General features: G+C 34.2%; 1 long non-coding RNA gene across 1 annotated transcript; it reads left to right on the forward strand.

Moving 5' to 3' along the window:
- The first annotated feature begins 2,053 nt into the window (after nucleotides 1-2,053).
- Nucleotides 2,054-18,989, forward strand: LOC117096671. The gene is made up of 3 exons (XR_004442580.1): nucleotides 2,054-2,067; nucleotides 2,641-2,645; nucleotides 18,771-18,989. It is a non-coding gene; the product is annotated as an uncharacterized LOC117096671 (long non-coding RNA).
- The last annotated feature ends 7,409 nt before the right edge of the window (nucleotides 18,990-26,398 follow it).

Here is a 26,398-nt window from a genome sequence, read left to right on the forward strand (position 1 = left end):
CACCAAGTTACCATCATGAACTGGGTGTTATATGGCTTACCAACCCATAGAGTTGGATGTACTCAGCATCCCATTATCAGACGGAAGCATAGAAGGAGTATGTATTTCATCAGCCCCGAGGAAACTGTGAAAGCACAAGTTAAATGAAGAAATGGCCCAAATGCCTATGGCTCTCATTCTTGCTACACTGCATTCTCTCTCAGCCCACACTTAAGAAGAGAAGATTCAGGCCTACCTTACTTATAGGTCAGCCTCATATTCAGGAACCACTCAAAATTGGACAGCTGTAGCACTACAGGCCCTTTATGGGACATTCCTGAAGGACAGTGGTGAAGGAGGACACCCCTAGTGAGCAGAACTTTAAACAGTGTACTTGATTGTTTAATTTGTTTGAGAGGAAAAATGGCCAGATGCGCAATTATGTATTTATTAATGGGATGTGGTCAAAAGTTTGACCGGATAGTCAGGGACTGTGAAGAAACCTGATAGAAAAATTGATGACAAGGAAATCTGAAGAGGTAGGTTTTTTTCTGTATGGGAAAAGCCACAAATATATTTGTGCAAAATATAAATGCTTACCTAAGGGTGATTTTAGCATAGGAGGATTTTTTTTTTTTTTTTTTTGAGACGGAGTCTCGTTCTGTCACCAGGCTGGAGTGTAGTGGCCGGATCTCAGCTCACTGCAAGCTCCGCCTCCTGGGTTCCCGTCATTCTCCTGCCTCAGCCTCCAGAGTAGCTGGGACTACAGGTGCCTGCCACCTCACCCAGCTAGTTTTTTTGTATTTTTCAGTAGAGACGGGGTTTCACCGAATTAGCATAGGAGGATTTTAATAATTAAATAGGATGACCAGCTCTGTGGATACCAGTCAACCTTTTCCCCTAGCCACCCAGTTATCACCTAATTGTCTCATAAACAAAGTGTTTAGGATAGTAGGAATGGAGGTTATGCACAGGCTCAATACCATGGATTTCTACTCAACAAAGACAACCTGTCTGCAGCCACTGCTCTGGACCTAATATACAAACAGGAGAGACCAGCAGTAATTCCAGATATGGCATAATTTTCAAGGGGTGGTCAGCCAGCTACTGACTGACAGGTTGATTACATTGGACTGATTCTATAATGGGGCAGGGGGAGCAGCATTTTATTATTACTGGAATAGACACTTACTCTGAATACACATTGGTCTTCCTTAAACAGTGATTCTGACAACGTTACTATCAATGTACTTACAGAATGCCTTAGTTCAAGTCATGGTCCCAACAGCACTACCTGTGATCAAGCAGCTCACTGCACAGTAAAGAAACTGGCCATACGTTCATGCTCAAGGAATATACTAGTCTTATGTTTCTTACCATCTTGAATGAGCTGGCTTGAGAGGATGGTGAAATAGACTTTTAAAGACTTAGCCACAGCATCAAGACTTAGTTACAGTGTCAATTGCCAGGCAGCAATTTCTTGCAGGTTTGGGGCAAGATTTCAAGAAGATTGCATATGTTCTGAATTTTAATTTAATTTTAAAATATATGTATGAATTAAAGATATATATATATATATGTATCTCCTCCACAAAGGAACTAACATGTGGGTGTATATACATGTATGTGTATATGTATATGTATGTATACATATGTATGTGTGTACATGTATTATATATATTACATATTATGCATACACACATTTATACATAAACTCTATACATAGATGTAGATGTATATATATAGATGTGTGTATATACCATCTATATATAGAGAGATAAAATATATAGGGTGTGTGTATATATATGGGTGTGTGTCTGAATGTATCTATGTGTATATATACCCACACACACCCATATATATATGCACACACTATATATACACCTGTATATACACACACACCCATGTGTATATATGCATGCATATATATACACACACCTATATATCTATATACCCATATATGTATATATAGGGTGTGTGTGTGTGTATGGGTATATATCTTGATATCTTGCCCCAAACCTGCAAGGTATTGCTGCCGGACAATTGACACTGCAACTAAGTCTTGATGCTGTAGCTAAGTTTTTAAAAGTCTATTTCACCATCCTCTCAAGCCAGCTCATTTAAGATGATGAGAAACATAAGACTAGTATATTCCATGAGCATGAGCGTATGGCCACAGTTTCTTTGCTGTGCAGTGAGCTGCTTGATCACAAGCAGTGCTGTTGGTACCATGACGAACGAAGGCATTCTGTAAGTACGTTGATAGTAACTTTGTCAGAATCATTGTTTAAGGAAGACCAATGTGTATCCAGAGTAAGCGTCTATTCTAATAATAATAAAATGCTGCCCCCTCCATTACAGAATCAGTCCAATGTAATCAACCAGTCAGCAGGTAGCTGGCTGACCACCCCTTGAAAATTGTGCCGTATCTGGAATTACTGCTGGTCTCTCCTGTTTGTATATTGGGTCCAGAGCAGTGTGCGTGTGTGTGTGTGTGTGAATGTATGTATCTGTGTGTACACACACACACACATATCTATCTGTCTATCTGTCTGTCTATCTATCTATCTATCTATCTATCTATCTATCTAGAGAGCTATTTCTCCCATAGCTGGGATTTATGGTTCCAGAATCAAGCAGTGGAAATGGAAGTAGCACCAGTCACTGTTAGTAGTAACCCACGAACAAAAGTATTGCTTCGTGTTTCTACAACTTTATTCTCTGCTAGCCTAGAAGTCTTAGTTCCAAAGGGAGGTATGCTTCAACCAGGAGTCGCAATAATGATTCTATTAAACTAGAAGTTATGATTTCCACTTAGCTGCTTTGCACTTCTCATGCCTGTGAGTTAACAGGCAAAGCAGGAAGTTACAGTTCTGGCTGGGTGATTGATGTTAACTACCAGTGGGAAATTGGATGACTACTCCACAGGGAAGATAAGAAAAACTATATTGGAAATACAAGACATCCCTCAGGGCACCGCTTAATGTTGTCATGCCTTGTGATGAATATCAATGGAAAATTACAAGGACCCTATCCAGGAAAAATTACTACTGGTCCCCACCTTTCAACAATTAAGATTTGAGTCAGTACATCAGGTAAAAAGCCATAACCAGCAAAGGTGCTTGCTGAAGGAGAAAGAAATACAATACGGGTAGTGGAAAAGGCAATTGCAAATGCCAACTATGGTTGTGTGATCAGTTATAGTAATAAAGACTATAATTGTCAAGTATATTTCTCTCCTTATTTTGTTATGAATATTTTTGTGTGTATATAACAAACATCTTTGTTGTCTTCCCCTCTTATTCTCTTACCTTGTAGTATAAGATTATGTTATAGCACTGTATCTAAGTATCGCTAGCTTTACATCATAGTACTTAACTTCCAGGGTATCAAGGAAAGGCATAAACATCATTCAAGGACTTTACCTCCTTCTCTGTGGAAGGGGTTATTGTGTTTTCAGTTATAGACAGGATAGTTCTGTTGTGTCAGATAGAATTAAGATCTTCTTATTGACATTATTTGAAGAATACATACAGTTTAAGGAGATGGATATAGATGCCAAGTTGGTAATGGGTCAACTTGTAATGTTAAATTTTGAGTGTCAAGTTGACTGGGCCACACAGTGCCTGAACATTTGTTCAAACATTATTCTGGGTGTATCTGCAAGGGTGTTTTGGAAAAACACTAGCATTTGACTTGGTAGACTAAGACAAACAGATTGCCCTTCCTAACATGGGTAGGCCTCATCCAATTAACTGAAAACCTAAATGGAACAAAAATTCTAAATAAGGGTGAGGCACGGTGGCTCATGCCTGTAATCCCAGCACTTTGGGAGGCCGAGGCTGGTGGATCACCTGAGGTCAGGAGTTAGAGACCAGTCTGACCAACATGTTGAAATCCTGTCTCTACTAAAAATAAAAATAAAATAAAAAAGTTAGTGATGCCTGCCTGTAATCCCAGCTACTTGGGAGGCTGAGGCAGGAGAATCGCTTGAACCCAGGAGGCAGAGGTTGCAGTGAGCTGAAATCACGCCATTGCACTCCAGACTGGGCAAAAAGAGCAAAACTCCATCTCAAAAACAAACAAACAAAAATGCTGAATAAGAGAAAATTCTTTCTCTCTGACTCCATGAGTCCAGACATTGGTGTCTTCCTACCTTTAGACTGAGACTGAAACATAGGCTTTGTGTGTGTGTGTGTGTGTGTGTGGATTTTGGGTCTCCCAGCTTTTGCAGTGGAACTTATACTGTCAGCTCTCCTGACTCTCAGGTCTTCAGACACAGACTGGAACAATACATTGTTTCTCTAGTTTATCAAGTGCAGATTCTGGGACTTCTCAGCCTCCACAGTCATATGAGCCAATGCTTTATCCCAAATATATGCATGTGTGCGTTTGTATGTATATATATTTATTTATTTATTTATATCCTACTAGGTATATTTCTTTGGAGAACCCTCATATATGCTAATATATTATGGATCCAAAAGACTTCTTTCAAGGCATGTTATGTTCAAATATAAATACAAATCTTTAAATATACCTTTACCTTTGATATCTGGGAAAGTTCCTTAGATCAGAAGACGTTTTCTTGAAAGTCAAAGTAATTACACATCTTGCAAATGCTAGATCATGGCTGACACGTCAGTCTGGATAAAGAAACTTGCTTGTCTGTTATTACCAAAACTAAATAAATGAAAAAGAACCCTCAGCATCTTCTGTCAGGTTATAAATGTCACCTTGTGATAACATTGCCTGTTCCTTTGCAGGAACCTTTCTGCATTTGTACATTGTTTCACACACAATAGGAAATGGCACAGGCCTGATTGGATTATCAGCTCATATAAAATATAGTAATATTTTATACTGTATATAGTTAATATATTAATAACTAGCATTTCTTTTGTTTCTTTTTTCTTTGTCCCATTAATGTGCTGAATGATTAAAAAATTATTATGTGTCATTAACTTTATAATAATTACTTATAAGCTTAGGCCTCAAATGATCATTTTCTGTGTCACAATTTCCATGTAAAAATCCCGAATATAATTGTAGGACTAACTTCCTTAAACAATACAATAAATATTCATAATAAATCAACAGTCAAATATCATAAAATCACAGAAAGTTTATCATATATTTTACCTCTGACTTACATAATTCACATTGATAACAATACCACATATCATTGGAACAGCTGAACTAGAACACAGAAAATGCTTCTTTTAGTGTAAAAATGCCCTTTGGGTTTTCTCTTGCACCATTTTAATCTGTTTGGTTCATTAAGTTAGTCAGAAGCTTATAAAAAGAGGTTGGGGTAAGTTATTCCAGAAGGAGGGAGTAACATCAGTTGCCTGCAATCCCACATTCACTAATTATCATTGGTCACTACTATGTAATGTAGAACTGACTCAATAAAGTAAATATGGTCATAATGAATGCTGATACAAAGGGTTGGAAAACCATGAATGAAATTGCTAATGGGATTTCTCAATTGCTGTCATTGTGTACTAATGTAGAAATCAATAATTGATTTATTGTATCATCTTACTTTTTATAACCTTTAGTGATACCTCACAGAATTCTGGTTAGATAAATCTTATTCTAGACTTAAATAACATCTAAAATTTGAGTAAGATTTTGAATGTTCTTTCTAATTTTCGTTTCACATATAGAACATAAATGTAACAATTTCTCAAAATCCTTAAGAAAATTTTAACACATCGTAATATTAGTTATAATAAATTATGTACTTACTTCTAATATCTCATTTATTCAAATGAAAAGTTTACCCTAAATGTGGTCAGTAGGATCATGTTTGTGTGATTACGCATTTGTGTAAAGAAAAAAAAAGTTTTTCTAATTCCATATTTTGAAGAATTATTCATGGATGCCACAATATAATATTTGAAATTTGATTTGAAATAATCATTGGGGCATTGAAGTGATATAAAGCCCAATTTCAATAAGTTGATACTTTCTGAAGGAGATAAAGAGGTTCACATATAATTTACCTGTTTTATAGATATTTTGCCATCACTTCTTCATAATAAAAGCAAAAACAAAACAAAAATGATGTGGCTAGTTTACCATCCAGTAAAGAAACATTAATTCTCACCTAATGTCTCAAACTATAAAATATTGACATTAAATAATAAAATTGTATACATCTATTTTTCCATTTTATTAGTAGCAAACTTTTTGTTAAAAATCTTAAACAAAGCAAGGTAAGCAAGTACATAAATTATATGTTCTCCGTGTAGCTATCTGCCACTAAAATGTATCTTAGTAGATTATATGTTCAAAATTAGAATACTCTTTTGATTTCACCTTTTTAACCCTGTTTTGAAAAGGAGTTATATAAAGGTAACTGAAACGGCTAAACTATGTCCTCCAGCATTTATATGTTGAGGTCCTCACCTCTAGTATATTAGAATGTGACTGTATTTGAAGATATGGCCTGTAAAGAGGTAATTAAGTTATAATAGGGTCTTTAGAGTGGGCTCTGATATAGTAAGTCCAGTTTCCATACAAGAGAAGGAGATGAGGACACAGAGAAATATCAGAAGTGCACACACAGATTATCTGATTACACAGTGAAGCCTGCCTTCTGCAAGCCATGGAGAGAGGTCTCAGGTGAAACCAAATCTGTCAGCATCTTGGTCTTAGACTTGCAGCCTCCAGAACAATGAGAAAATCAATTTCTATTGTTTAAGCCACACTACCTGGGGTATTTTATTATGACATTTATAGCAAACAAATACAGTAACTTTTCCTAATTTTTTTTTCTCCTTCACGGAATCACCTTTTCTTTTAATATGTGTAGTAGTCTGCTAGGACTGCCATAACAAAATGCCTGAGACGACATGATGTAAATAACAGAAATTTATTTTTTTACAGTTCTTGAGGCTGGAAGTCAAAGTTAAGATATCGGCAGGTTTATTTTCTCCTGAGGTCTCTCTCCTTGACTTGCAGAAAGCATCTGCTAGACGTGTCCTCAGAGGGTCTTTTGGTTGTGTGCACATCCCTGGTGTCTCTTTCTCTTATAAAAACACTAGTAATATTGAATTAGGGCCTCACCCTTAGGACCTCATTTAAGTTTAGTTACCTTGTTAAAGGCCGCATATCTAAATATAGTCACTTTAGGTTAGGGCTTCAACTTATGAATTTGGGAGTCAGCACAATTGAATCCACAAAATATGCATATAAAATGGGCACTTTATATGTTTATTTGATTATAGACATGCATTTTTGTATTCAGGAAATGAGAGATGGTTAAACATTTGCATAAAAATGCCTCATTATTACTATTCCTCCAAAATCTTTTTACTGTGTTATGAATAACCATTCTGTAGATAGGCTTCATTCTACCGTCATTTCAAAATGCAGTGCCAGCTTTTTTAACTCTCAACATAATATCTGCCTTTTATAAAATTCAAGACCATTAATCTCATGTCTTTATTATATGATGAATTATTCTGTAGCCCCTCTTTCTGAAATCCTCCTCCACCCACTATCGACATTTTTGTTTTTTAACTGTTAAAAAAAAAAAAATGAAGCATGAATTTTATTGAAAAGTGCCTCCCATTTGAGTCTCATGAGCTGTGAAATATAGTTTGGAGACAAGGACGAAGATAAATAGTTTTCATTTTTAGCCTACAGAAAATAATTTGTTCTGCTCTGGGAACTGGTAAATCTAAAAACCACCCTGACATCAATTCTCTCTTCTTTTAATAACAATGAGCATTTAAGTGGATGGGTGAATTCCTTTGGACTCCATGTGATTTATCAGAACAAATCTTATTAAAACTGTAATGCTTCAGACAATATTTAATATTAGTCATTCATTTAGGATTAAGCACTGTATCTAGGACAGACTTTTAACACAAAAATGAAATTTAAAAATCATTCACAAAATAATTGCTGAATCTTGAATATTTATTCTCTCAATTATTATGTATATTTCTTTGTTCTTTAATTTTAAACTGAGAGAACATGCTTAATTACTCTGTGGAAAGGTAGGCCTATAAAATTTTAGTGTTGAATATTTCTTTGTATACCCTGTAATTGGCTTGTTTACCTTAAAATTGATGTGAAAATTAAGATGTTGCCATGACAGGTGTGTAGAAATGACTGGTATCTTTGCATTGTTAACATTAACTATACTGATATAATCATATTACTAATTCTTACACATATTTTTACTTATTTATTTTACAACAATATGTTCAAATCATAAAGACGTAGTTAATATGACTATATTTAGGAAAGTATACTAATATACCTTTTAATCATAAAGTTTTGAATTTTTAATGACTTTAGTTAATGCTTCCATCATCTCTCAATTTGGCCACTGTAAAACTTTATGAGATCCACATACATATGTCAGTAATCAACTTTGCAGCCAGAACATATTTTTAAATAAATATCTGATTATGTTGCTTTCTAATATAAAACATACTTTTTACTATTCTTAAAATAATAAAAATGAATTTGATCTGCCTACCCTTCATCAGGCATTCCCTCTGCCTTTCTACACTTCTCTTTAACCTGCCTGTTTAAGTTACTCCCATTAACCTCAGTACCTTTGCACAGCTGATCACTAACATAACATCTACATGTACTTTTCCATTCATATCTTAATATTTTCATCCCAGATATAATCTGTACAGATTGTATATTGTAATTTAAATGTCAATTATTCAGAGACATTTTGTTTCTTTTCCCCAAATTTCCAGGAACCTCATAGTTCTCTCATCCTTTATAATAATATATTCAAATAAATGCTTAATGTCTATATCTTCCCTAACTTTTAATTGTTATGAACATAAGGAATTAGTCTTTTTATTCACATTATATTCCACATACATAAAACTTCTAAAAATGGGAGGTCAAGGCAGGTGGATCGTTTGAGCTCAGGAGTCCCAGACCAGTCTGGGCAACATAATAAAACCCTGCCTGCAAAAATACAAAAGAAATTAGCCAGGTATGTTGGTGTGCACCTGTAATCCCAGCTACTTCAGGGACATTGTTTACTTATAAAAGTGTACAACTATTAGAAGAATGTAACAATTATAAACATATATGCACCTAACAACAATGTTCCAAATTACATTTAAAAACCTACAGAATTAATGAGAGAAATATACTATCTCAACCATAATATTGAGACTTAAATATCCTACTATTGACAATACATAGAACAAGGAAACAGAAAATCAACAAAAATTGGAGGCTTGAATGACACAAAAAAATCAACCAATTCTAACCAATATCCATGGAATATACTATGCAACAACAGCAGAATACACAGTTTGTTCCATTGCATATAAAATATTTTCTTAGACTATATGTTCAGCTATAAAATAACCTCAAAATATTTGAATGGCTTAAACAAAATATATTATCTATATATAATGGAATAAAATTAACAGTAACAAAAGTACATTTGGAAAATTGAACAATATGTGCAAATAGTGTGGTGTGCTCCTAAATAACCAATTTAAAAAAGAAGAAAATCACAAGGGAGATCATCAGATGAATAAATACAAAATCACAATATATCAAAAGTGAAGGGATGCAGCTATAGGAGTACCAATGGAAAAACATATAGCTGTAAATAACCATATTAAATGAAAGAAGAAAATATCTCAAATCAATAACCCAAATGGCCACCTTAATAAACTAGAAAAAGTACAAAAAATGTAACCCAAAGCAGGCAGAAGAAGAAAATAATAAAGCTTACAGTGGAAATAGATTATTGATAAAAGATAGGAGAAATTAGAAATATCAAAAGTTTATTTCCTGAAAAATCAACCAGGATGACAAGACTTTATCTGGACTGATCAGATAGCATGATGGAGAAAGTACACAAAACATTTAAATAAGCAATAAGAGAATTACAAGAAAATACTATAAAAAAGCTATATCCCATTATATTAAAGTAGACAAATTCCTAATAAAACATAAACTATCAAAAGTCATTTAAGAAGAAGTAGAAAATCCAAATATGCAATAAGTAAGAATACTGAATTAGTAATCAATTTTCAACCAGTGGGATCCCATGCCTAGCCAGCTTCAAAGATGAATTCTATTGAACTTTTAAACAGAAATAAGCATCAATTCTTCACAAACTTAACTGAATATAGAAAAGAATTGACTACGTTCTAACTCATTTTATGAGGCCAAAATTACTCTGTTGCTTAAACCAGACAGGCTTCACAAGAAATGAAAATTTTACAATATATTTATGGATACACACTCCCAAATTATCAAGAAAATACCAGCAAATCAAACTCTGCAATATATGAAAAGAATTGTGCCGTGACCACAAATTATGCTAAAAATGCAATGTTAATTTAACATTTAAAAATCAATGAGTGTAATACATTATGTTAATAGAATAAAGGAGATAAATGATCATCTCTATATTTTAAAAAAATTTGACAAAAACCAACACCTTTGCACAATATTTATTAGAAATGACAAATGAATTCAATAAGGCTGTAGCCACATGATCTATATACAAAAATAAATTGCATTACTATATTCTAGCAATTAACAATCCAAAATAAAATTAAGAATACAATTTCATTTCTGTGAAAAAAGTTATTAGAATTTGGAAAGGAATCACATTGATTCTGCAGATCACTGTGGGTATTACGGACACTTTACAGTTGAAAAAAATAAAACGAGGGTAAATTTTACAAAAGATGTGTGGGTGTAAGACTTGTACACTGAAACTACAAAATATTACTAAAAATATCAAAGCAAACCTAAATATATGAAAAGTAATCCATGTTTATATATCAGAAAACATTTTGTTAAAATGGCAACAGTTCCCAAATTGATATGCCAAAATTCTTACCAAAACTCCAGTACCTTTTTTTTTTTTTTTTTTTTTTTTGCATAAATGTGTGTGTGTGTGTGTGTTTGTATTTATCAGGGTTCTCTAAAGGGACAGAATAGGATGTATGTATATGTGAAAGGGAGTTTATTAAGGACAATTGATTCACATGATCACAAGGTAAAGCTCTACTACAGGCTATCTGCAAGCTGAAGAGCAAGGAAGCCAGTAGTGGCTCAGTCCAAGTCCCAAAACCTCAAAAGTAGGAAAACGAACAATGCAGCCTTCAGTCTGTGGCCAAAGGCCCGAGAACCCCTTTCTAACCACTGGTGTAAGTTCAAAGAGTGCAAAGGCCAAAGAACCTGGGGTCTGATGTTCAAAGGCAAGAAGCATCAGCACAGGAGAAACACAAAAGCAGGAAGACCCCCCAAGTCTGCTTCTTCCTCCTTCTGCCTGCTTTTTCTAGCAGCTGGCAGCCGACTGAATGGTGCCCACCCACATTGTGAGTGCGTCTTTCTGAGCATGTGTTTTCCTCTCTGAGTCCACTGACTCAAAGGTTAATCCCTTCTGGCAACACCCAGAAACAATATTTTGCATGCTTCAATCCAAACAAGTTAACACTTAATATTAACCTTCACAGTGTGTAATGACATAAAACCTTCCATTTAAGGTCAGTTAATTTTTAACAAGGGTATCAAAACATTTCAGTAGGGAAAAAAGTATCTGTTCAAAAAATTGTGCTGTGAAAACTGGATATCACATAGAAAAGAATAAAGTTGCAATCCTATCTCAAATCATATATTAATTTAACTCAATATTTCATAGAATTAAATCTAAGGGTGAAAACACTAAATCTTTTACAAGAAATACAGCAGTAAGTCTTTACATCTTTTAGTTAGGCAATTGTTACTTAGATGAGACATAAAAAGTATAAGCAGCAAAATAGAAAACAGATGAACCTGACTTTTGTCTAAAATAAAATATGCTTACATATTTCTTAAACATAATTCAATTTAAAATATAAACAAATGATTTCACTTTGCACATTTAACTTCTGCACCATTTTGAGAAGGATTTTTTTTTAATCCCAGGTTAGTATTTCAAGATATTTAAAATTTTATCTATGAAGGAACATGGTAAACACTTCCACAACCAAAAACAATGGAATCTTCAGCAAATGATTAGTCCATTTAATATAAACAAGAACTATTTTATAGGTCTAAATTAAACAGAAATTGAAATAAATATATTCATCTTGTATGTATTATTAATTTTTCATTTTTTATCAGTTTTTATTCTACTACTCAAGAATATGGATTGTCTTGTTTTAGAAAACATCTTAGGATGACTCCTTTAAGCATTTTTATTTTTTAATCCTTTTTTATCAGTGAGATTCCTGACTTTCAAATGGTTGTTCTGGGATTCCTCCTGAGTACCAAGTAACTCCTTAGGGAATGTCCTCAATGATCAGATAGTAAAAGGGGTGGGCTACGACCAAGAAATATTCTGGGCCTTCTACCTACACTCAGATGAGAACATCTGTCCTTTATCAGCTTTGAAAATGTTTGAAAACATGTAGTAGCATAAAATACTTTAATATGAAGAATTTAGGATGGAATAAAATATAGAGGACAAGTTTTTCAATTTCTTGAATCAGGAAACCATGAGTATACATCTTTATTTTATTATTTAAACATAGCTAATGTTGCCTACTTTTGTTTGTTTGTTTGTAACTTGATTCTTTACCAGACTAGATCTTTTTCCTCTTAGTTATAAGGAGCCTTCATGTGCATACATCTCTGGATATGGAAGAACAGAACCTTAGTGTTTGAATTCATTTTAGCAGTCCTAATCTCAGATCCAACTTTCGTGTTGATGCCTTTAGAAATAAAACAAATAAACTTTTCATTTCTTAAGTACCGAAGAGTCCAGTTTTCTTCTTATATTGAATGTGATGGACAATATGGCCTGGAGAGTTTGCCAGAGGCAATAACTGGAAGAAACATGTTTGATCTTGGAATTAACATGTATAATATTACATGTTAGATGTAGAACATTTTACATTATCCATGAAATCAAAATCATTGTGATATCATCCAGACCCAAATAGAATATTGGGAAGGTTCTGTCTCAGAACTAATTTTCTGAGGAGTTTTATTGACTAACCAGATGATCCATTGCTTTGTTCGCTTACTGGAATGGACAAAAAGGTATAAAGCATCATTTTCCTAGGAAATTATTGGAAATGAATTGATCTATTGCTTCTAGACAAGAAAATCATGTTAATCTAAAGCAAAATGTGCTTTTCAATGGAAATGATCCAAAGAGAAATTAAGATGATTAATTCAAGGCAAGAACAAGTCTGATGGCTGATTAAACTCATGGCTGAGTGTAATGAAAACCTTCTTGATAATCATTAAGTGATAGGAGCCACAAGGACCATATTTGGTCACAGAAATATAAAAGAAGGCATGAGAAGCTACCAGGATACTTACTGTCCTTTGTTCACCCCAGTATCTGGCTTGTCTATCAAGATTTTTTACAAATGTTCTGTTAGAGTACCTACTTAAACACTTATAAAATGGCAAGAGTCATCACTAGCAACTAGAATCTAGATAGCATCATTTGGTAATTTATTTATAAGGATTTAAGAAATCAGTTTATTCTAAACTTGTTACTGACGAATTGGAGTGATTCTCAAACCAAGTACCAGGAAACTGAGACGACATAAAATTTTTCTAGAAAGTGAAAGTTACTGCTGATTCTAAAAATTTCGCCTATTCCAATTCTGAGCTTATATGACAGCCACAGTTTCCAGTTTTTTCTAGATCAGGTGAGATACGTTTTATTCTCAGCAACTTCAGAACAGAAAACTTCCTATGATTCATCACGTAGGTAATATACGTTAGCACTGTTTCATCTGACCATATCATACATCAACTAAAATAATAGGCAAAATTACATACTGAATGATTTAAATGATAATCTTTTTTATGTCTTATGTCCATGCTTTTATGTTGATATTTTCATTTTGTATTGTAATATTTTTCCGAGTTAGAAACAATGGTTTTAACTTTTATTTTTAAAAATTCAAATTTTCAATCAATAGTAGGTAAATTCCAATTGAAAAACCAAACAATTAATGCCTAATCTTTATTTCATGTATAGTCCTAATAGAATATTAAGTATTGATAATTAGTGAATAACTAGGAGCTGTGATATCAACATGGCCACAACGATGCTGTTGTCCTGCATGTTAATTTTTTTGTAAAGAAACAAAACCTGCTAGTAATGTCAAAAATGTTCAGTTTTTTTTCCCCTGTGGTCATGGGGCAATCTACATTCTTGAGTTTGGTGATATGACTTCTCAAACGAATGCTAGTTGAATAAAAGTTTATTTCAAATGAAAATTTTCTACTAAATATGGCTGATGAGACAATGGAAGCGAAGCACATTCTCGCAAAGAGAGATGAGAACTGCTCCATAACTTGTAATGAGAACTGTGTGGGTGCTATAAATTGAATTTGAGCCATGGGAATTTTTGTCTGACATTGAAAATAATCTGAAATTAAACAGGAGAATAAAAATATGCAATATCCCTACAAAATCATGCATATCATAAATATATACTATAAGCCAGCATGTTGTCTAAGCAGATTTTGGCAACTATTTCAGCAGCACTTATTTCTGGGCAGCATTTGTGGGTCACTTGGCAATAACATTCTCTATAGGTTTTCAATGAGTTGCTCTTAGTAAATTAGATGTCAGTGATTTTATTTTGGAAAACTTCTTTATAATTCAATTGTGCTTTGAACTTTTAATTTATGACCCTAATTGTATAATAGGAGGTAGTCAAAGCAGAGTATTACCAGGAAAAGCTATTTCCAATAATACAGTTGAGAAGATATTCTGAAAAAATCCTTCTGTTATGAAACATTACAAATTTGCTATTAAATAATGACTCACATCATGTTAAATATATGTCCTTGATGGAAGCAAACTAAACGGAATATTCAAAGCTAAAAATAAAACAGGTAAAATCAAGGAAGCTAAGCGGTCTCTGATGCTAATAAATGCCCTGAGAATCCAAAGACCTTAAAATGTTTAAGGCAGGCTTGAGAAGATAAGGGAGAGCCTTGCATAAACACACAATGAGGAGTAGGGTCTAAAACTTCTACATATATTCTGCCTAAAATGGTTTACGTATTCACTGAGATAAAGAACTAGAAAAATAAAATTCACCTCTTAAAAGATAATAACAAGGAAATGTCTCTGCTTCCCCATGGTTTAAAGTGTTGGAAAAAACTCTCTCCAAAATCTGACAAGTATAATGAGCTCCTCAGGGAGTGCTGTGGCCACTAGTTACATCATTATATACTCCCCTAATAAAAGATGCATATTTAATTCTCTATCATTAAAAACTTTAATCTACAATTTAAACTCTCTCCAGATAAATTTGTATTTCTATATGCTTTCACCATTAAATTCTGCCCAAATTTGAAAAAGTAATAAACATTACAGGAACTTCTCCCAAAAACTGGGAAATAGAAAGCTCTTTCCACCTTATTATTGTATAAGACCTTAATACCAAAATTTAATAAGGAACAGAAAGTAAAGTGATAATCCATTTTTTTCAATGAACATAAAAGCAAAATACTAAACAAAAATTTTTAGAAAATCAACTCCTATGACATATAAAACCTACAGAGAAACCAAACAAAAATATTACATTCACCAGGATTTGTGTAGGACTGCAGTGGTAGATAAACTTTCAATACATGATCAAAACAAAAAGGTAACAAAAAGATATGATCTTGATAGATGCAGAAAATAATCTAAAATATAAAATATAAAAATGTAGCATCTGTTGATTCATGTAAATCTTCTGAAACAAGAAAAGAGCAGGAATACTTTGTCCTAACAAAGGCTATTTACAGACGGGGACACAAACAATGTGTGGAGTAAATAAAACACATTAATAAAAAATATGGAATGCTTATCTTTTGAGATCATAGATTAAGCAAAGATGACTGCTAAACACTTTTATTTATTATTGTACTGAAACTCAAAACCATTGCATTATATCAAGAAAATACAAGGTTAAGTACTATTATATAAGGAGGAAATATTAGAATTTTGATAGGAAAAAAACTTTTATTTTTCGAAATGATTCTATTACCTGCATAGAGCACAAAGGGTTTTCTATAAAACAGCAATGCTAATAAACAAGATATTTAAGTTCAATTTGCTTAGTTTAGGCTTGAAAAAAGAACCTCAATTACATTCTTATATCTCTCAGTAAAATGAAAAAATATAATTAAAATATATTAAAGTAAACCATTATAAATAAAAGCAAGGATATTTAGATAGGAATATAACAATGATGTAAAATTTACCCAGAGAAAATTTTAATTCTCAATGAAGATTATTAGAAAAGACCTAATTACGTAAAGATAATTTGCTTATGGGTGTGAAAGACGCATTACTGTAAAGGTACCAATTGGCTGTTAATTGATAAATTGAATGCAATTTAAAAATTTTTACATGGTGTTTTCTCATAAAGAACATTGACAAGCTGAACCTGAATGTTATAGTAAAGCAAAATAATAATACTACCAAGACACTCCTGAGGAAGAGTAAGCAGGGTGACTGTCATTCTAGTTATCAATCCATTATAAAAACTACACTGATTAAAATATTGTGTCATGGACATCATCATTTTAAAAAAGATCTATGATAGTTATTAGTGAACCCAGAAATTCAATATTACTTAGGTTATGTAAGAAGTAGGGTGTGTTTCAAAACTCTAATTCTAACATTGGCATAATAAATTCATATTCCAATGTAGCAGTAAGGAGTTGATGCCACCTTTCCACTGCTGGAACAATGTCAGAGGATGCCTGCTAAAATGCAAATCTTAAATAAGGTCAAATGTCTCACCACATACTATCAAAATGTCAAGATTTTAATTGAAAGTCACTCATTATAGCAAGAATCTATAAGATCTCATGTTCAATACAATGAGAAAATCAGCAGATACTAAAACTAAGATGACAGAAACATTTAAATGATCACAAAAGAAATTTAACACAGCTACTATTAACTGTTTCAACAAGCAATTACAAATACATTTGAGACAAGTGGAAAGAAAAAGAAAGTATAACACAGAAATAGACGCATGAAAAAACTAGAAGATTAAAAATGTGGAAACTTTAAAACTAAAAAATTCAATAGACAAAATAAAAATATATGTAATTGTGCTTTTATACTGAATATTGCAATATTAAAGACAATCTAAATAAATAGCACCACAAAGTTTATACATTGGAAGGATTATGGTGAAGATGTAAATTCTCCCCAAATTGAGAGAAATGTACATTGCAATTCCTCTGAAAATCCCCATAAGACTTTTCTAGACAAGCGTATTCTAAAAGTTGTATTGTAAAAGTTATACAGAAATAAGAGGAAATAGGCCGAGCGCGGTGGCTCAAGCCTGTAATCCCAGCACTTTGGGAGGCCGGGACGGGTGGATCACGAGGTCAGGAGATCGAGACCATCCTGGCTAACACGGTGAAAACCCGTCTCTACTAAAAAATACAAAAAACTAGCCGGGCGTGGTGGCGGGCGCCTGTAGTCCCAGCTACTCAGGAGACTGAGGCAGGAGAATGGCGGGAACCAGGGAGGCGGAGCTTACAGTGAGCTGAGATCACACCACTGCACTCCAGCCTGGGCGACTGAGTGAGACTCCCTTTAAAAAAAAAAAGGAGGAAATAAAAGTAGCTAAAGCAATACTTTAGATAATAAAATGGGTAGACTCACTCTAGTCAATTAGAAAACTTAACTATATAGCTACTGTATTCATGACATTATGGTTTTGAAAAATAGAGATACAACAAAGATAAACAAAACAGAATGGAGTACCCAGAAATAACTTCCAAACAAGGATAGCCAACTGAGTTTTCACAAAGGTACAAAGCAATTCCTGGAGTAAGGATGGTACTTTTAACAAATGATGCTGAAGTCATTGGCTATTCATAAGGGAAATAAAAAAAAAAAAAAATCCTACATTAATATTAAATAAAAATCAACCATAGACTTAAATATTAAATATGCCTTGGTTGAAGGGATGGAAAGTCACCAGTAAGGATGGCAATGCCAGTGGAACCATGTTGCTTGAGGCTCTGGACTGCATCCTACCACAGACTTGTCCAACTGACAAGCCCAAGGAGTGATATTGGTACTTTTCTGTTGGCCAAGTGGAGACTGGTGTTCTCAAACCTGGTATGGTGGTCACCTTTGCTCCGGTCAGTGTTACAACTGAAGTAAAATCTGTTGAAATGCACCATGAAGCTTTGAGTGAAGCCTTCCTAGGGACAATGTGGGCCTCAATGTCTCAAGAACGTGTCTGTCAAGGATGCTCGTCGTGGCAACGTTGCTGGTGACAGCAAAAACGACCCACCCATGGAAGCAGCTGGAAGCACCTGCTCTGGTGATTATCCTGAACCGTCCAGGTCAAATCAATGCTTGCTATGCCCCTGTACTGGATTGCCACATGGCTCACATTGCATGCAAGTTTGCTGAGCTGAAGGAAAAGATTGATATCTGTTCTGGTAAAAAGCTGGAAGATAGCCCTAAATTCTTGAAATCTGATGATGCTGCCATCGTTGATAAGCTTCCTGGCGAGCGCATGTGTGTTAAGAGCTTCTCAGACTATCCACCTCTGGGTCACTTTGTTGTTCGTGATATGAGACAGACAGTTGCCGTGGGTGTCATCAAAGCATTGGACAAGAAGGCTGCTGGAGCTGGCAAGGTCACCAAGTCTGCACAGAAAGCTCAGAAGGATAGATGAATGTTATGCCTAACACTGCCACCCTAATCTTAATCGGTGGTGGAAGAACGGCCTGAGAACTGTTTGTTTCAACTGGCCATTTAAGTTTAGTAGTAAAAGACTGGTTAATGATAACAATGCATCGCAAAACTTTCAGAAGGAAAGGAGAATGTTTTGTGGACCACTTTGGTTTTCTTTTTGGGGTGTGGCAGTTTTAAGTTTTTAGTTTTTAAAAGCAGTACTTTTTAATGGAAACAACATGACCAAAAATTTGTCACAGAATTTTGAGACCCATTAAAAAAGTTTAATGAGAAAAAATTTACTATTAGACTTTTAGGATATAACATAGAGAAAATCCTTTATAACCTATGGTTTATAAAAAGTTTTTATATATAACACCAGGAACAAGATCAGTTAATAAAAAGAGATAAATTGACTTCGTCAAAATTAAAATTATTCTGTGTGTGCATTAGTTTGTAAACAGAATGAAAAGACAAGCTACAGACAGAAAGTATTATAAAAGCACATATCTGAAAAAAGGACTTATATCTGAAATACATAAAGAACTCTCAAAATGCAGCAATAAAAAATCCAATTATATAATGTCAAAAGATACATAGAGACAATTCACTGAAAACCACATTCTGATGATAAATAAACACAGCAAAAGATATCCAGCATCACTAGCCATTAGGGATATGCAAATTAAGACTACAAAGTGATATTACTACACAACTATTAGAACAGCAAACATTTTAAAAATTTGAAGTGACAGTACCCAAAGTTGGTGAGGATACAAAGAAACTGAATCTCTCCTACACTGTTGGTAGAAATGTAAAATGGAACAGCCACTTTTAGAAGTAGCTTAAAAAGTGGTTTGGAAATTTTGTAAAAAAAAAAAAAACTAAACATATGCTTATCATATGATCCAGCAATTGCACTCCTAGCCATTTAAGCCAGGGAGCTGGAAATGTGTGTCTATGCAAATATCTCTACACAAATATTTATAGCACCTTTATTTATAACAGTCCCAAACTGGAAACAACCAAAGTGCTCCCTTATGGACAAGTGGTTAAATAAACTTGGTACATCCAGATAATAGAGTATGATTTAGCAATAAATAGTAACAGATTGCTGATGCAATCGGCAGCTTTAATGGATCTTGAGGCCATCAGGCTGACTGAAAACAGCTAATCTTAAAAAGGTCACATAGTATGTGAAACTTTTTACATAACAAGAAAAAGTGGCCAAATTATGGAAGAGAAAAAACAAATGAGTGGTTGCTGAAGGGTAGAGTTAAGGACTATGAGAAGATGGTGAACGGGACTGTAAAGGAATAGCACGAGGGGGATATTTATGATAATGGAAGAGTTCTATGGCTTGATCGCAGTCATACTGACACCAACCTACACGTGTGATTGCACAACGTAGAGCTACGCTCATACGTTGTACCAATGTTCGCTGATAGCCATGGTTGATTTTATTATTTTTTATAGTTGATATGCCATCTATACATTATTTTGTTTGCCTTCCAAGCAACAACATGGTCAAATAAACATTGTGGATACAATTTATAGAAATATAATTTAGGTTACTACTTTTACAGTTCTATAGTTACCACTGCTATTGGACCAAAGTCCTAGTAAAAAAAAAATATAAATAAGGTGAAGAATTATACAACTATGATATATGAAGAACCTTCTTACCTGGTAGGACATGGGCTGTTGATTGCTGACATGGTCTTCTACAAGTCTAATGTAACTTAAGGCAGCAGCTCCTTCTCTGATTGAGTATTCTTCGCTGTCTGAACTAGTTCTATTCAAATGTGGGCAGGTTTGTATAAGAACGGCAACAGAAATCCAGATAAAGTTGCATATTGTGTTTTAAGTTGGATGTCCTCCTTTGCACTGCTTTTTGGCTAATGAGGCTATAAACCAAATGAGAGTAACCTTGAACTATGTCTTCATCATCCTTGCCAGTTTTTACCTTTGGAATCTAGTCTATCTACATGGAAAGATTTAGCTAAAGGTACAGTCTGGCTAAAAACATTCTAAGATGCATATTTTCTTGGCAATTTTTTATTTAGGTGAAACTGACAATATAAAAATTAACCATGTCAAGTGAACAGTTAAATGGCATTTAGTACCAATCAAATTAAACAATTAAATGGCATTTGCCCTGTTGTAAAACTACCTCTTCTATCTGGTTTCAAAAAATCTTCATCATTACAAAATAAACCTTCATATTCATTAAATAGTTGCTTCCCCGCCTCCTCCAGCTCCTTTAAACCACCAATCTGCATTTTGTGCTGTTGTAAACATATCTGTAAATGTATTTGTTTGAATATCTGATTTTAATTTTGTGGGGATATATATGAAGGCTTGGAATTTGAGGGTTATTTAGTAATTCAGTGTTCAACATTTTGTTTCATTTTGTTTGATTTTAGAGAGGGGGTCTTGATCTGTTGCCCAGGTCGGAGCAAGCTCCACAGTGTAATCATAGCTCACTGCACCCTCAGACTTCTGGGCTCAAGTGATCCTCCCATTTCAGCCTTCCAAATAGCTGGGACTAAAGGGATGTGCCACCATGGCCAACTAATTTTTGTTTTTAATTATGTTTTGTAGAGACGAGGCTCTTGCTTTGTTGCCCAGGCTGGTCTCCAACTCCTGGGCTCAAGTGATCCTTCTGCCCGGGACTCCCAAAGTGTTGTAATTGCAGGTGTAAGCCACCGCTCCCAGCCCAGCTGTGTTTAAATTTTTGAGGACCAACTTTATTGGATAAGGGTGGCACCATTTTACATTCCCATCAGCAATGCATAAGATGTCCAACTGTTCCATATCCTTCCCAGGCTATTATTCTGGGTTTTTTTTGTTTGTTTGTTTGTCTCTTTGTTTTGTTTGTTTGTTTGTTTGTGTTTTGTTTTTTGTTTTTGATAGCTATCTCAGTGAGTTGAAGTGACACTTTATTTTAGTTCTGATTTACATTTCCCTAATGTCTAATGATGCTGAACATCTTTTTATGTGCTTGTTGGTCATTTGTACAGCTTCTTTGGAGAGACACTTTTTCAAATTCTTTGCCTTTTTTTTTTTTTTTTTTTGAGACGGAGTCTGGCTCCGTGGCCCAGGCTGGAGTGCAGTGGCAAGATCTCGGCTCACTGCAAGCTCCGCCTCCCAGGTTCCCGCCATTCTCCTGCCTCAGCCTCCCAAGTAGCTGGGACTACAGGCGCGGCCACCATGCCCGGCTAATTTTTTGTATTTTTAGTAGAGACGGGGTTTCACCGTGTTGGCCAAGATGGTCTCGATCTCCTGACCTCGTGATCCGCCCGTCTCAGCCTCCCAAAGTGCTGGGATTACAAGCGTGAACCACCGCGCCCGGCCCGCCTTTTTTTTTTTAATGGACTTTTTTTGAGTTGTTATGAGTTCTGTATATATGCTGAATACCTTATCAGATCTAAGTTTTTCTAAAGTTTTTTCCATAATACAACTTTTCTTTGTACTTCCTTGATTGTTTCCTTAAATGAACAACAGTTTTCAAATTTGATGAAGTCTAAATTATCATTTTTTTATTGTTTGTGCTTTTGTTGTCTGAGTTCTAATTGTGAAATAACTGCTTTAAGGAAGTCTCTTCCTGCTTTCATGAAATAATTAAGAGTTCAATATATTTTAAGGTTCAATTTCGTGTGAGCTTCTATAATTTTACAGGTAAAATTTTAGCTACCTTTTTGTATCATAAACATGTCATGGTCCATTTTCAAATATAATATGTCAAAAGGTTTATGAGTGCAAATAAATTATTAATACAATTCTTATGCTCATTAAGTGTGGTTACTTTGTACCTAGAATATTCTGGAATATTTCCCTTTAGACCATCAATCTGTGGTTTTGAGAATTAATTTAAAATATTTTCAAAAGCCTTTGAATCTGTAAAAGAAAACTTTTCAAATTGGAAGGTGCATGAGGTAGCTGAAAGATCGAGGAGCAGATGATCAGAATTCTTCATTCGAAGCGTCTTTCAGTGATTTGCTATTTGACCTCAGGCAATTTACTTATTTACAGTGAGTTCTTTTTCTAAATCGATAACTGCTATTTGGAAATTATACCTAATTATCTTAAAGAGAACTTTTTTTCACAATAAGAAGACACATTAAAAAGTTTAAAAAGAGTAATAATTAGCATTGGTTAAATCAACAGAAGGTTTGCTGTCGTTTGTTTGATATTGAAACAGCACAAGATAAAAAGTGGGTATCAAAATACAAAGAAAAAAATTAATACCAATAATTTTGAGTTATCTTTTCAAATTTGGTTAATTCGAAAGGAAGAATTACAACGGTATCTTGATTATTTCGTTAATTTTACAAACAAGTTCAACTTGCTCCCATATCAGTTGCTATTTATGGTCCTAGACAAAAGTGTGAAATATTATTTGGCAGGTGAAGAAAGGAGCACTTTAATGTGGTTCCATGACATTGTATTCTCATTGCCGAAAGCCTGCATGACAATTTGATGATGTTAAATTGTTACCTTCTTATTCTAGCTATTAACTTGAATTGATATTTGATCTCTTTATAAAGAAGAAAATAAAGTATAACTTTAAAACCTTATTTTGTTTTGAAATCTAACACACTCATTGAAATCTAACACTCACACAACAGAACTAAATGGATTCATCAGTGACATGCATTATTCAGCTATCAAACAATCACCAACAATCATCTCAAGGTAAGCTTAATAGGTCGTTGCAGTTACCTTTATAGTATTAGAAACATTTAGTAAAGAATATTAACTAGGTGACCCAATATTCACTGTCTTTTTTGGTTTTGTTCTTCTGCAATAGATGGCTAATTCATTGTAACGTTATCTTATCATGGCAATAATTTTTTTATGCATGCCCCTTAGTCATATTCCTGATACTATTTAAAATTAATACTTTTCTTTCTTGTCTATAGAATATTCAGTTTTTCATTGTTCACTTAAAATTTAATTTCGTTTTTCTCCAGAAGAACAGGAAAGCTATTTTGGGAAAATAGATATTTCTTACTGCATTTGATTTAGCTTCAGAATTAAAGAATATGTTATAATCAAAGTGATTTCAAAGGCTAAGGAGGTATTATGGAAAGTGCTCTGGAAAGCTTACTAGGAACAAATGTTCTCAATGAACGAAAGCTGAAGAGGATGGATGATCCCATACCAGCACACTGTGGTAATTTATAATGGACTTTGGGAGCATTCTAACCCACACATAAAAGAAAAAAATACAGCATTTTGTTCCCTACTTTTGCCATTCCTCAGTTAATGCTTTTTACAGAGAGAAAACGCAAATCAAGGTTACTGAGATTTTTGTATTAAAGCTGTCTTTATATTAATTTTTCAAAGTATCTTCACACACTTACCTATAAAACCATAGAAAAATAATAGGGTTAGATGGATAATGGGTAAATGAGATAATTATAAATTATCTGTAATAATGAACCAATACTGCCATCTATCGCTTCCAACACAAGTCCATCACACATAAATTAATGTGCAATAAAATGAGGATATATGCCTTTGAGTCATTTTATATAGCTGAAATACCACAAATTTAATAGGCTAATGTTACACTTCAGAATGTATTAGGTTATATACAGCAGATATTTGTTACATTACATTGATTATTATCTTTTAGGAGATAGTTTCCATTTATCAGAATTTATACCCTTTCTACAAAGTTTTATATCCTCTACGCAAGGTGTGAATGTAGAGTCATACTAAGTGTCAGATGTTTGAATCCTGAGTAGAAACCGTGGATGTTGCATGTAAATGGTATTTACCTGAAAAATTAAAACAATCTGCAGATATGTAATTTATGCGACCATACTGAGAATTTCCGTGCTCAGTTTTATACAAAACTTGCTGTAGGAAATAAAAGTGAAAAAAAAAGTCCAAAATCCTTCTGCCAAGAAGATATCCTTTCAGCAGTTCTCCAACTTGCAGTATTGTGCTGAGCTTCATTTTGCCTCATATTTTAGTCAACCAGAAGCCAGGTGATTATATATAAAGTGAATCTGGCTTTCAGACATCCCGTTACCTGCCTGGACCCATTCATAATAAAGTCATAGATACAGGAAAATAATCGAATGACATCCTGACTATGTTAAAATAAACAACAACAAAAAGCAATGAAAACATCAATCCAGAATTCTATACCAGCAAAAACCTTCTTAAAAAAAAAAAAAAAAAGTGTATTTGAGACATTTTTGAAAAACGTGGTGGCTCACACCTATGATCCCAGCACTTTGGAAGGTCAAGGCAAGAGGGTCATTTGCAGTCTGGAGCACAAGACCAGCCTGGGCAACACTGGGAGACTTAATCTCTATAAATAATTTTTTAAAATAGCCAGGTGTGGTGATGCACACTTGTGGTCCTACTATTGGAGATGCTGAGGCAGGAGAATCACCTGAACCAGGGAGTTTGAGGCTGCAGTGAACCATGATTGCACCACTGCACTCCAGCCTGGCTAACAGAGTAAGACCTTATCTCATAGACAAGAAGAAAAACAAAAAGAAACACATAGAAGATTTACTCTACAGGAAATGCTAAGGAAGGAAAATGATCTAGATTGAAATATGTTACAGCAAGAAGGATGTGTATCTGAAAGGAAAATTTTAACAGATGACTGTTTATATGCCAATTGTAACTATATCATGTAGGAATTTTTCCATTGGTGTTATTGTGGTATAATTTATATCCAATAAATTTCACCAGTTTTAGTTTACAGTTTCATGAGTTTTGGCAAATGAGTACAGTCAGATAATCGCCACAAAAACTAACATATACACCAATTCCATCATTGGAGAGATTTCTCTAAATGTCCTTTGTGACTGTAGCCAGCCTCTTCATTAACCCAGCATTCACTGTTTCGGGCCCCAGTAATTTTACAGAGACCATATAAATAAAGCCACATGCTATAAACGATTTGGGTATCACTTATTTCATGTGGCATAATGCGTTTAAAATACATTTAAAATGCATTATGATGTGTATGTCAATAATTTGTACATTTTGTCATTTAGTAATATTCTATTGTAAGCAAATACCATTTTTTGTTTGTCTTTTTATTTATCAGTTGAGGTACATTTGTTTTGCTTATATTAAAAACAAAGCTGGTATAAATACTTATATAGGTTTCTCAGTAAACTTAGTATTTTGTTTCACTTGGAGAGGTATCTAGGGTGGGATTACAGAGTCATATCGCAAGTGTATGCTTGATGCTCTAAGAAGACTCCCAAATTACTTTCCAAAATAACTGTAACATTTTGCATATTCAGCAATAGTGCATGAGAATTTCTTAACTTTGTGTTCTTAGCAACACTTCACGTTGTCTGTTTGTTTGTTTAGATGTTTTAATAGGGGTCTTCTGATACATTTGTCCAGTTTTTCATTTGCGATACCTTATGACGAATGATGTTGAACATCTATTCTTGTGCTTATTTGCCATCTATGTATCTTATTGGATGAAGTACTTGTTCAGATTTTTTTTTTTTTTTTTGAAATGGAGTCTCACACTGTCCCCCAGGCTGGAGTGCAATGCCGTGACCTCAGCTCACTGCAACCTCTGTCTTCCAGGTTCTAAGTGATCCTCTTGCCTCAGCCTTCTGAGTAGCTGGGACTACAGGCATGTGCTCCCAACCCTAGCTATTTTTTTGTATTTTTAGTAGAGAAGGAGTTTCACTATGTTGGCCAGACTGGTCTCAAACTCCTGACCTTGTG

Source organism: Trachypithecus francoisi, unplaced genomic scaffold, assembly GCF_009764315.1.
Source record: "Trachypithecus francoisi isolate TF-2019V2 unplaced genomic scaffold, Tfra_2.0 Lachesis_group14, whole genome shotgun sequence".
Lineage (NCBI taxonomy): Eukaryota > Metazoa > Chordata > Mammalia > Primates > Cercopithecidae > Trachypithecus > Trachypithecus francoisi.